We start from the raw sequence: 11,470 nt of genomic DNA, 5'->3' as shown, positions 1-11,470 counted from the left end.
CTGCGCTGCCCGCAGCCGCTCGCCGTGCCCTGTGCCTCAGAGCAGCCCCGGCAGCAGAGAAGCTCAGCCTCATCCCGCTCTGGGTTGTGGCGAAGTGTTACCGTTTGTGTGATTGGTGAGTGCTGAGTTACCCTCTTGGGTTCGGCTTTCGGCTTAGGGCTTCCCAGATGGGGTTCTGCTTCAGGGTTACGTGTCAAGCGTTCTGCATTCGGGTCAGCTTTAAAGGTCACCCTTTTGGCTGAGGGCGAAGCGTTAAGGCAAACAGTTTGGGGTTTGTGTTACCGGTTTCTCTCTGGGGTTAGGCTTGTTATCAGTTTGGGTTCGGGGTTGTGCCGTTACGGAAGGGTAAAGGGTTACCGTGTTGGAGAAGCGGTAAGAGTGATGGGTACCCATTTTTGGTTTGGTTTAATGGTTGCCCTTCGAGGTTTGGATTGGGGTTTAGGATTCAGGGATACCCTTTTGCATTAGGCACAAGATCTACCTTTTTTGGATGTGGCTAGTGGTTGCCATTTTGTGTTAGTGATAAGTGTTAAGGGTGACACATTTCTGGCATGTATAAGAGTTACCAGATCCACAGAAATTCGTAGCAATATTCATAGGAAAAAAAACGATGGAAAGAAAGAAACTGCAAGGAAGAAATCAACAAAAGTAGAGAAAACATTGGAAAGCAGTAGGAAAAACTGAGGGGAAAAAAAAGCAAACAAAGCCTATGACATCCAAGGGAACAAAATGCCCAACAGAAAATAAATAATAACTAACAAAATGAAAGAAAAACAGGCAGGAGAAAAAAAAAACTAAGAAAAATCAAAGCAAAACTACGAAAGGGAATGGAAAGAAAAGGCAAAGACATACAATGCTGTATCATGGCAAAGCAAAGGATTCAAACAAAAAAAAATAAGCAAACTAATGCAAGAGGAAGTAAACGGAAAAAGAAACAGAAAAGAAAAAGAAAGGGAATAAAAGAGAACTAAGTAAAGCAAGCAGAATGAAAGGCCATGCAAAGGAAAGGTAGGAAGGAAAACCAAGAGCAAAGGAGAGCAAAGCAATGGACAAAAGAATAAAATGAAAAGGAATATTCAGGAAAAAGAGAAAAGAAATGGAAAGAAAGAAACTGCCATGAAAATCCAACCCAAGTGAAGAGAACAGTGGAAAGCAAAGGAAAAAAAACAACAGGTAAGAAAACTAAGCAACAACAAAAGAAAGCAAACCAAAACAGAAAAGTAAAAACTAAATAAAAAGGCAAAGAAAAAAGAAAAAGGGAAGAAAACAGAAAACCTAAAAAAAAAAAAAGAACAAACAACGGTTCAAAAACAACCCAGAATACAAAAAGAGACAAAACAGGCAAAACATGTAAAAGAACAAAAGGACAAAAAATGAAAACACACACACACACACACAATGATATATTTAAAAAAAAACAACAACAACAACAAAAAAAGCACAAAAAGAAAAACACACACAAAAACAAAAAAACCCAAGAAAATAAAAAGCAAAACCAACATAAATTAAAAAAACCCCAATCTAAACACCAAACATACAAAAATTGCAACAAAAACACACAAGCATAAAACAAAAACCACAAATAAACAGAAAAAAATTAAAAAGAAAAGCAAAAATTAATCATAAAAAACAGAAAAGCAAAAAACAAAAGCACAAAAAACACACAAGCACAAAAAACCAAAAAGATGTAAAAACGAAAAAAGAAAAAAGCAAAAAATAAACAAGCATAAAATAGAAACAAAAAAGCAAAAAGGAACGAAACAAAAACCACAAATACAGAAAATAAGAAACCAGAATGAGCACAAATCACAAATCAAAAACCAAAAACAAAAAAAAAAAAAACAGAATACAAATACAACAATGCACACCACAAATACAAAAGTTACAATAAAACACACAATACAAAAATTACCATAGAACACACACACAAAATGAAGAAAAAAAAAAACAAAATGAAAAAACAAACAGGAAAAAAAAGAACTAAGCATAAAAAAAAGAAATGCAAAAAGAAATGGGCAAAAATGACACAGTAAAGAGAAAAAAAGATAAAAAGGAAAAACAATAATAAAAAAGAAAAATCCAACAACAAAAAAAGAAACAAAAATATCCAAAGCAAACCCAAAAAGGGAAAAACAAAAAAAAAGCAAAGACAAAAATATACAATGGCGAATGAAAGGATTTATACAGACAAAGACGGGGAAAAAAAAATGCCAGCAAACAACAGCTAAATGAGAACGCAAAAAAAAAAAAAAAAAAGCCAAATACATTAAAAAGGGGAGCAAAGAGAATAAAAGGGAAGAAGCAAAGTAGAAAGTAGGAAAAGCAAAGCAAAACAAGAAAACCAAAAAGCCAAGGAAAAGAAAGAACAACAAAACGGAAAGCAAACCAAAGGAAAAAATAAAATAAAAATAAAAATAAAAGTAAAAATAAAAATAAAAATAAAAATGAAATAAACTTTGGAAACCTAAGCAAAGAAGCAGTAAAGAAAATGAAATCAAGTGAACAAACGAGAGCAAACCAATGCGACCCAGCGGAAAAAGAGACAAGAAACAGAAACAAAAAGAACCCACACCAACCAACAGAAGAGCAAAGAAATCTGCTCCTCAATTGGATGGCTCAGCAAAGATGACAAGAGACTGTGGTGCAGCCAGAAGCAAACCATCCGTGCCTGGGAGGAGGAAAGGGTAGCTACTGGGCATGCTGCGACCTCCACCAGAGATGCACTTTCTCAGCTAGCGCCCGTGCAGGAGTCCGCGGCTGCTAATGAGGACAAACCATCTCTCTGGAGGAAGGGAAAGCGCTCGTGGTCATGCCGAGGAGGAGGTAAGGGTAGCTACCGGGCACGGATGTGCCGGCCATCTGATGAAAGCCTCCAGTCCATGTCGAGGCATGAGGCAAGGACACCCAGGAGGCGGGAAGCCAGCTGAGCCATTGAGGAAGCACCAAGCAGAGGAGGAAAGCAGAGGGAGCTGGCTTGAGTTAAACAAGTCAGCAAAGGAAAGATAAAAATGAAGAATCCAGAGGACTAATGTCAGGTAAGTAAAGGCAATGTAAGAGGAAGCAGGCAGGCATGGGGACAAGGAAGGGGAGAAAGAAGGAAAGGAAGAAATCTAAAAAATTTAATCAAGGTTAAAAATATATATATTAAAAAAAAAAAAAAAATCAGAGCAAAGGAAAAAAAAGAGAAGGACCAAACAAGAAAGCCAAGGAAAGCAAAGCAAAGAAAGAAAACTAAAAAACAATGAGCAAATTTGGAATGAAAAACAAAAGAGGAAACCAAGGGAATGGAAAAACAAAAAAAAGGAACAGAAAGAAAAAAGTAATCAAAGTGAAAGATAGCACAGAAAAATCTTTTGAAAAGAAGGAAGATGAAAAGGAATTCTCATAGAAAAAGAACAATAATGGGAAGAAAGAAATGCAAAGAAAAAAAAATGACAAAATGAAGAAAACAGTGGAAAGCAAAGAGAAAAACGCAGTAAGGAAAAAGAACGGGAAAAAAAAGCAAAGAAAACCAACAACATCCAAATCAACATAAAAGAAATGTTAAAATGTTTTAGTAAAAATACAAGAGAAAAAAAAGCAAAGCAAAGCAACAACATCCAAAGCAAAACAATACAAAAGAAACAAACAAAACAAATTAAATTTGTTAAAAAACAAAGAAAAATAAAACAATAAAAAAAGAGCAGAAGAAAAGCACAGAAAAAAAAAAGACATGCAAAGAAAAATCAAAACCATAGAATGCAATATCATGGCAAAGTAAAGCATTCAAACAGAGAAAGGGAAAGAAAAAAAAAAACTAACTAAAGCTAAAAAGAGTACATGAAAAAACACTGAGAAAAAAATAAAAAAGCAAAGGAAAGAGAACCAGCAAAGCTGAAAGGAAAACAAAGCAAAGAAAGAAAACTAAAAAGCAGTGCAAAGGAATGCAAAGGTACTCGTGACATTGAGACAGAACTGCAACAGCGCCAAGCACAGAAGGAAAGCACGGGAACAGGCTTGAGTTAAACGAGTCAGAAAAGGAAAAAGGACTCAACAGAACATAAAGTAAATTTAAAAAACTAAAAAAAAAGATAAAACAAAAGCAAAGGGAAGAAGCGGGAACAAGCAGAGTAGAAAGTAAAGCAAAGCAAAGAAAGAAAACTAGAAAGCAATGCAAAGCAATGTGAAGCAGAGGTGAAAAGGAAGAACAAAAGAGCAAACCAAAGCAAAGCAAGGGAAAATAAACGAAGCCTCAATTTTGGCAGCTTGATCTTCCTGACGGTTGTTTTGTTGTCCTTCACTGGCCCGACTGCTGAGCACATGAGCATCGCCATGGCACACCTTTACACCCGTATTCTTTGTTTGGGCAGCAATGTCTTTCCACAGCTCAGCAACCCAAATAGATTTAGCCCTATTTGGGCCGCCAGTTGTTTTCTTCCCACTGCTGGAACCACCCCCATAAGGCGCTTGCCACCATCCATGAGTCGTGTAAAGATGGAGCACTGGCCACCTCTCCCGTTCAGCAGCATCTGAGGCCAGCTGGACAGCCTTTACCTCTGCACATTGCCTTGATTCTCCTTTTCCTTCAGCGGCCTCTGCAGCTCGTCGTGTGGGGCTCCACACAGCAGCTTTCCGTCTGCAACGCTTCCCCACAACAGGACACAATCCATCTGTGAACAGAGCACATTTCTTTACATCCCACATCGTAATCTCAATCTCCAATCCCAATCCCGTATCACTAATCCTATATCCCACATCCCAATCCCACATCTTAATCTCAACCCCGAGCCACATCCCAATCCCGATCCCATATCCCAGTCCCACCTCCCAATCCCACGTCCGTAACCCAGTGCCATTCTTAATCTCAATCCCAATCCCACATCCAAATCCCACATCAAGTGCTGCTTGCTCCTGCAGCTCGGAAAGCAAATGGGATCCTGGGCTCCATCAGAAGAGGGGTGGCCAGCAGGGACAGGGAGGTGATTGTCCCTCTCTACTCTGCACTTGCGAGGCCCCATCTGCAGTACTGTGTGCAGGCCTGGAGCCCCCAGGACAAGAAAGACACAGAGCTGTTGGAGAGGGTCCAGAGGAGAGCCACAAAGATGATCAGGGGGCTGCAAAGACAGGCTGAGGGAGCTGGGCTTGTTCAGCCTGGAGAAAAGAAGGCTGCGAGGTGAGCTCATTGCAGCCTTTCAGTACCTAAAGGGAGCCTACAAACAGGAGGAGTCCACTCTTTGAAAGGGGAGATAACAGCAGGACAAGGGGAAATGGTTTGAAGTTGAGGCAGGGAAGATTTAGGTTGGATGTCCGGGGGAAGTTCTTTCCTATGAGAGTAGTGAGGTGCTGGAACAGCTGCCCAGAGAGCTTGTGGATGCCCCGTGCATCCCTGGAGGTGCTCAAGTTAGATTGGATGGGGCCCTGGGGTTTGACTCTGTGGGGGTGCCCCAACGCTGGGGTGTGACACCATTCGAGTGACAGAGAGGTGTCCCCAGCTTCATGGCGTGACACTGTAGGGGTGTTCTCAACTTCGGGGTGGGACACCATTGGGGTGACACAGATTTGTTCGCAGCTTTTGGGTGTGCCACTGTGGGGATGACATAGGGCTGTCCCCAACTTCACGCTCTGGGAGTGTCCCCAAGTTTGGGGATGTGACACCACGATGCGGTGTCCTCACTTCCCCTGGGAAGTCCTCGAGCTGCTTCTGAATGCCTCCGAGGATGTCCTGGGCACACGTGGAACCCCCTGGACCCTACAGGATCCTTCTGGGACATCTCCAGACCCTTCTGGATGAACCCACGGACCCCATGGATCAACATGAGAACTCCCCAGACGCGCCAAATCCTCTCTGGGACATCCCCAGACCTTCTGGATGACTCCAGGATCACTCAGACCCTCATGAGGACTCTCTGGACCGTACCAGACTCAACTGGGACCATCTTCAGATCAGCCCGGGGACTTCTCAGTGCTCCTGAACACATAGTGGGAGCTCACAGATCCTTCCAGGGGCCCATGGGATCAACCTGGGGACTCCCTGGACACCCAAAACCCACCTGGGACATCTCCAGACTCTTCTGGTTGAGTCCTGAACCGCCTGGATGCACCCAAACCTCTCGAGGACTTCTCCTGCAGATCCTTCTGCATGATTCCAAGGGAGGATAAGGAGGGTTCAGCGGGGGGTGGGAGGGGGAGAAATGAGCTAGTGAGGCTGGGGATGGAGGGAGAGGTGGAAGAGGGAAACTGGAGAGTTGTGTGGAGCTTCTGTGGGGTGGAAAGGGAGTCTGGGGGAAGACAGTGAGGGGAATGAAAAGAGGAGAACAAGGCTGACCACGTGAGTGGAAAGGGGGTCTGGGGATGGAGGGAGGGGTGGGAGGGGAGAACTGGAGGTTGTGGGGGGGGCCTCTTTGGGACATGAAGGGGGTCCAGTTCGGGGAAATTGGGGGCCAACATAGGGGAAACGGACTCACAGAATCACAGAATCACAGAATCATAGGGGTTGGAAGGGACCTCCAGAGATCATCGAGTCCAACCCCCCTGCCAAAGCAGGATCCCTACACCAGGTCGCACAGGTAGGCATCCAGGCGGGTCTTGAATATCTCCAGAGAAGGAGACTCCACAACCTCCCTGGGCAGCCTGTTCCAGTGCTCCGTCACCCTCACCGTAAAGAAGTTCTTGCGCACATTGGTGCGGAACTTCCTATGCTCCAGCTTCTGGCCATTTCCCCTTGTCCTGTCTCCGCACACTGCTGAAAACAGTCTGGCCTCGCCACTTTGCCCCCCACACCTTAGATATTTATAGACCTGGATCAGGTCCCAGACTCCAGAGGGCAGGGAGGAGGGCATGGGGGTACAGGGGACTGTAGGGGTCAGAAAATGGGGTCAGAAGCAGGGGGAGGAAGGGAAGACAGGGGACCCTGCGGGGGTGCAAACAGAGGGGACTGGGGAATGGTAGGAGATTCTATGATGTGAATGGGGGAATTGGAGCAGGGGAACTTGAGGGGACAGGGAATTCTGGGGGTCAGATAGAACGGACAGGGGGCAGACAAATCTAGGGGAGAAAACGAGAAGACTCATAGGGGGGTGAGATTGGGGACACAAGGGATCAGAGTGGGAGACAGACAGACACGGAACCCTGGGGGTCAGAATGGGGAACAGGGGCAGACAGTGACGGAGGAACTGAGGGGACGGGTGGAAGAGGACTCCAGCGATGAGAATGGGGGAAGTGGAGGCGGGGAACGGGGGGGAGAGCGTAAGCCCAGGGGTCAGATTGAGGGACTCGGGAGGTTGTGGGCGACCCGCGGCGGGGGAGGTGGGGGGAAGGCAGTGAAACACCGTGGGTGGGGGGGAAGGGCGGGGGGCACAGGGCACCTCCCGCCGCCGAGCAGAGGCCCTGAGCAGCAGAGGACCCACGCGGCCAAGACAGGACGGCCCCAGCCCCGGTGCCCCCGGTGCCCCCGCCGCCCCCGAACACCCACTCGTAGAAGCTGAGGCGGCGCTCGGAGTCCCGGGGCTGCGCCGCGGCGCTGGAGCAGCGCGGGGCCCCGCTCCGCTTCCGCGTGGCCGCGTCCTCGCGTCGCCGCGTGATGACGTCACTCCGCGGGGAGCGGGGACGGCGCGTCGCTCGAGCAACGGCCGCGCCGGGGCGCTGTCGCTATGGAGACGCCGCCGCGCATGCGCTGTCGCCGCGGGGACGGCTTCCCGCGCCGCAAGGAGGGAGGGCGCGCTGTCGCCGTGGCAGCGCGGCCTGCACGCACGGCCTGAAGCCCGAGTGGGGCTCGAGGGGCAGCGGGGGGCGAAGAAGGGTGGGGGGGGAACGGAGAGCCCTCAGGGATCTCCTGGGGAGGTGGGGGAGCGACTGGGGGAGGGCAGAGCTCCGGGGATGGCGGCTGTGAGTGGGGCTGTGGGGTGGGACATCCGCAGGGAGATGCAGCCAAACAGGGGGATGTGGGCAGAGCATGGAGGTGTGGGAAAAGGAAGACGGGCATCTGGACAACAGCGTGAGAGCCAGGCTGATAGGGAGGGAGGGGGGGAGGGAGGAATGGGAAGAAAGGGAGGGAGGGAGGGAGGGGGGGAGGGAGGGAAATGGAAAAACGGGAAAAAAAAGGGAAGAAGGGAAAAAAAGGGGAGAAGGGAAGGGAAGGGAATGTTGTTTCTTCATTTGATATTAAAAAGTAGCAATTGGTTTGAAGAAGTAGAACATAATGCATTTGTATTCTGTAACTTATCCTTAGCAATAGTTGATCTAAGAAGTAAAATACTGTATATGTTAGCGGCATGTTGTAGAAACATAATTACTGAAGTACCTAACAAATTCTTTCTCGCAAAACTGCAGTAGATTTTCAATGTTCTAAACAATGTGGGTATAGTATTCTGAACTAGAAAACCTACTGTAACGTTGTTCATTAGACCGGCAGAAGCGAAATACATCTAACAAACCTACAAGGAGTCAGGGCCTTTACACAAAGCAGAACTGTCCCACTCTGTGGGAATGTTAGGATGCCACAGGCAGGGGGGAGGGGAGGGGAGAGAAGAAGGGAAGAGGGGAAAGCATCCAAAGCTTGGCCTGGGTGGTATTGCAATGTAGAAGGGCTTCAGGTATGTTGTTAGGTGCACAAGAAGGAGTTCATGCAGCAATAAATGATATTGTTGTGTTCATGTAGGTCAGAGTGGTAGAATTGAAGCAGATGGCGATAAGATATGGCACCAGAGTGAAATACTGCACAACATAAGACGATGTGAGCTGAAACCAACGTGACTTCCTGGCTTCCCAAATTGCACTGGTTAAAGAAGTTGTTTGTGGGGATGGTGTGTGTAATCGCTGTATGTATGCATCCTTCCTTGTAGTGTGATTAGGGTTCTCACAAAACTGCAGTACATTTTCAATGTTCTGAACAATGTGGGTGTGGAGAGCGTGATTGAGACCTGGCTGGCTGAGAAAGGTCACACAGACAGTATTTGTCTAGTGAGACGAGAGTCCTTGAGCAATGTAACAGGATGTAAACAAGGCTAACGAGGAGAGAGACCTTGAGCAAACTAACAGGATGTGTAGGAAGGCAGGAGAATGTAGAAATAAGAAAGATGAATGGCATGGTCTAATCACAAAAAGTACAAAGAAGGGCTGGGGCAACAAGTAGCTGAAGAGCCTATCAGGAGCTCGGGCTTTGCAATGTGTATGAGCTTCATTAGCGCCAACATAAATGCACGCAACCTTCTGATTAAAGTTGAGACTTTCTGATCAATTCTGTGGTCGTGTGTTTGTCTCCCACCGAGCTCCGACAATGCTTGTGCATTGGGATGGCATGTAGCTCAGGTAGTACCCCTTCCTCCGGGGTGGACCAAGGATTCCCAAGGGATGCAATGTATGGTTGCCCTGTACCAGGAGAAAACAGCCTGGGAAAATGAAGCCTGAAAATCACTCTCCCTGTTGTTTCCCCGGATATCAGAGATAGATGCCAAAATCCCTCCTGCATTCTCCATGGCCATAGGTAACCGTACAGCTTGTCTCTCAAGGCAGGGTGTGAGGGCTACCAGGCCTATCGGGAATTTCTCACTGTGCAGTGGAACCTTGGATGTTACGAAGGATTTGGCGGGGAACTATTCAAGGCTGGGAATCCCCAGAGCGGATCTCTGGTGGCATTGCGGTGGGAAGATCTTATGGTCCACTCTCCCATCTCATTGGGGAGGTACCTGTGCACTTGTTCAACTGGCTATACCGTTCACTCTGGCATTTGAGAAGGATCTATCACACATTCGCAAAAGGAACAGAAGAGGTTTAGGAATCCCATTTGATGATGATACAATATATAAAGACTCAATTGGGGTGCCCAGAGGTGTCCCTGATGAATTTAAGGCTAGAAATCAATTGCTGCAGGATTTGAATCTCTATTCTGGTGGGTGACAATTAACAAAAATGTAGATTGTATAAACTACATCTATTACAATCAGCAGAGATTTATAAACTATACAAAGGAGGCAATAAAGGGAATTGCAGAACAATTGGATGCTACAAGCAGGATGGCCTGGGAGAATAGGATCGCCCTAGACATGATATTAGCTGAAAAAGGGTGTGTGTGTGTGATGTTGGGCACCCAATGCTGTACCTTTATCGCAAATAACACAGCCCCAGCTATCACAATAACTAGAGCATTACGGGGGCTTACTACTCTTGCCAGTGAATTAGCAGAAAACTCAGGAATAGGTAATTCCCTCACTGGGTGTTTGGAGTCCTGGTTTGGCAAATGGAAAGGGATGATTGTGTCCTTATTTACTTCTTTGACTGTGGCAGCAGGAGTCCTGACGGCCGTCGGTTGCTGTATTATCCCCTGCGTGGGGGGATTGGTGCAGCGATTAACAGAAACTGCGCTGCCTAAGCAAACAGCAGTGGAACCACCACCGCACTCGGATAAAATGATGATATTAGACAAAATGGAGAATGAAGAAAATGAAGAAGTTTTTAGAATCGTACCTTTAAAAAAAGAAAAAAAGAAAAAAAAAAGGGAATTGCAGAAATCAACACTTTGAAAGAAAAAGAGGGGGGAATTGTGGGAATGGAATGTTGTTTCTGCATTTGACATTAATAAGAGCAGCTGGTTTGAAGAAGTAGAACATCATGCATTTGTATTCTGTAACTTATCCTTAGAAATAGTGATCTAAGAAGTAAAATACTAGGTATGTTAGCGGCATGTTTTAAAACATTATTACTGAATTATGTGATTAATTCTTTCTTGCAAAACTGAATAGTTGTTAAATGGTCCAAACAATGCGAGTATAGCGTGTTAGGGATTAGAAAACATACTGTAGAGTTGTTCTGTTAGATAAGAAACTGCCAGCAAGAGAAAAACAGATGTAGCAAACATCAGAGAAGCCAGGGCCTCTACACAAGGCCGGACTGTCTCACTCCGTGAGGAGTTGGGACGTGACAGGCAGGCGCCAAGATAGCACAGAAACATAAGCTCTTAGTTGTTTAATTACCCCTAGCATTTGTGCCCTTTACACTGGTCACTGTTCTGGTCATCCCTCTGTCCTCGCACAGAGATAAGCTGGGAAGGAGGACAGAGGGGAGTGTCTTGGAGCCCGCCTGCGGCACCCTGAGGTTCCCACAGAGTGGGACAGCTCTGCTTCGTGCAAAGGCCCTGGCTCCTTGAAAGCGTGTTCAATGTGTTTCACTTCTGCTGGCCTAACGAACCACCTCACAGCGGGTTTCCCGGTTCAGAACACTACACCCACATCGCTTAGGACATCTAGAGCCTACCGCAGCTTTGTGAGAAAGGATTTCTCACGTTAACTCGGTAACTGCGTTTCTAAAACACGTTACTAAGGTGCGCACGGAACTTCTACTTTTCACATCAGCTGTTTCTAAGGATGCGCCACAGCGCGCTTCTTCAGATCAACCGCCCTTTCCAATACCCGACGCAGAAACGACGCTTCCGCTCTCCGCGGCGCGTCGCTACGGGTGAGGAGAGCGGCTCGGTACGCCTCACCGCGCCGAGCTCCGT

At 46.5% G+C, this 11,470-nt stretch overlaps 1 long non-coding RNA gene across 1 annotated transcript; it reads right to left on the bottom strand.

Moving 5' to 3' along the window:
* Positions 1-3,060: 3,060 nt before the first annotated feature.
* Positions 3,061-7,881, bottom strand: LOC149915686 (uncharacterized). Its single transcript, XR_016471706.1, has 3 exons — positions 7,451-7,881; positions 6,030-6,114; positions 3,061-4,649 (listed from the first exon to the last, which is right to left on the bottom strand). It is a non-coding gene; the product is annotated as an uncharacterized LOC149915686 (long non-coding RNA).
* Between the last annotated feature and the right edge of the window lie 3,589 nt (positions 7,882-11,470).

The sequence above is a fragment of the Phasianus colchicus genome, chromosome 16, assembly GCF_987193195.1.
Source record: "Phasianus colchicus chromosome 16, bPhaCol1.hap1.1, whole genome shotgun sequence".
In the NCBI taxonomy this organism is placed as follows: Eukaryota; Metazoa; Chordata; class Aves; order Galliformes; family Phasianidae; genus Phasianus; species Phasianus colchicus.
The sequence above is the reverse complement of the archived record's forward strand: the minus strand, read 5'-3'. Positions and strand labels throughout refer to the sequence as shown.